We start from the raw sequence: 2,015 nt of genomic DNA, 5'->3' as shown, positions 1-2,015 counted from the left end.
AGAGCCTTGATCTTGGATGGATCGATTTCTATTCCTCTTTGACTGACGACGTATCCCAGAAGTTTGCCTGATGTTACCCCGAATGCTCACTTCTGAGGATTGAGTCTCATGTTTTATTTGCGCAATATTAGGAAGAATTTACGAAGGTTATCAATGTGCCCTTTCCTATCCTTGGATTTGATAATCATATCATCGACGTACACTTCTACTTCTTTATGCATCATGTCATGAAGTAAGGTGGTTGCAGTTCGTTGATAGGTAGCTCCAGCATTGATTAGTCCAAATGGCATAACTGTATAGCAATAGGTGCCCCATTGAGTGACGAAGGCTGTCTTATGCATGTCTTCTATGGCCATTTTGATCTGATTATACCCTGCATAACCATCCATGAAGGATAACAATGCGTGATCTGTCGTATTATCTATCAATATGTCGATGTGCGGTAGAGGGAAGTCGTCCTGGGACTTGCTTTGTTTAAGTCTCTGAAATCAACACAAACTCGGATTCGCCCATTCTTTTTGGGTACGGGGACTATGTTAGCCACCCAGTCTGAATACTCGGAAACTTTGATGAACCCGGCCTTGAATTGCTTATCGACTTCTTCTTTGATTTTAAGGGCCTATTCGGTCCTCATTCGGCGAAGCTTCTGCTTTACAGGTTTGAAACCTGGTTTGATTGGAATTCTTTGTTCTGCAATATCCCTGTCTATTCCTGGCATGTCTTTGTAGGACCAAGCGAAAATGTCCTTGAACTCGTGTAGGATGTCGATGAAATTGGCCCTTTCAGTTGGGCTTAAGGTCGTCCATATCCTAAGTTCTTGGGGTTCTAATTTGGTTCCTACATTGATGGGTTCGGTGTTCTCTATAACTGGTGCCCCTTCCCCTTCTTCTAATATTTCTTTGACTATGTAGGGTGGTAATTCGACTGAATCTGGGTCAGGATCATCCTCATTATCATCGTAAATAGAATTGCACTCAGAATAACACAAAGAGTAAGCTGAATCTAATTTATTCATATAAAATTTTCAAAAGAGTTGAAACAAAGAAGCCATCTGTTCAGTGGTCAGTGGCGGTAAAGGGACAGCTACTGGGACATTCCCTAAGCTACTGTTACTATTCGATGCTATGCTATGAGAAACAAGGGGATTTGGAGTGACGACGGGAGGAGACTCTCTAGCAACTTCTCTAGACTCAGACTCTGTTTCCGACTCCGACTATGACTCTGACTCGAATTCGTTGTCTTCAGGTTCTCCTTTGAACATCTCTCCTTCTCCAGTGGTGATTTGAAGAGCTTTCCTTGGTTGTTAGTCCATTTGATAGACTTCCTCCATCCTTTCTGCTGGTTTGAACTGGCTTCGGTGATCAATGTTGCAGGATTGAAATGGTCATCCTGAAGTATCATGGTAATGATCTCATCTTGTGCCGCTCTGACGATCGGTCTTCTCCAAATAGAAGGCTACTAGCATGTTCATCCAAACAAGGTGTTTGACGTGTTTTGACGGTGGGAACCATTTTGGAAGGAATGAAGTAGCAACCCTGGAAGACCCGGACTCTAAATGAACTCTAATTATTGTCAAAACGACCGTATCGGCGCGTAGATGTCAATCAAGGGGTAGATACAAGTATTTGAGCTATCACTTGACGGTAAACTTACAAACTATCATAAATCGTTCCGTGTACCAAACATGCGGCCCAATCATCACCGGAAGGCTTGCGGGAGGTGCAGAAGTGAGGTATCTACAATGTCTTGACGGAATTATAGTTTGATTGTTTATTAATGGATGTGAATATTTATATTGGCATGTTAGTTATTGATTATCCTCAGTCTCGGACTGGGACGACATTTGTGTTTATATTGTGGGACATAATATTGTTATGAGATTATCCTCAGTCTCGGACTGGGACGACAATGAGTTATGAGATATCCTTAGTCTCAGACTCGGATGACATTTGTGTTTATCCCCGTAGGAGTTGGCGGGACGACGGAGTGGTGGACCCTCGGTCAGGGACCGGGAC

Source organism: Silene latifolia, chromosome Y, assembly GCF_048544455.1.
Source record: "Silene latifolia isolate original U9 population chromosome Y, ASM4854445v1, whole genome shotgun sequence".
Taxonomy (NCBI): Eukaryota; Viridiplantae; Streptophyta; class Magnoliopsida; order Caryophyllales; family Caryophyllaceae; genus Silene; species Silene latifolia.
This window is presented reverse-complemented; position numbering follows the sequence as displayed.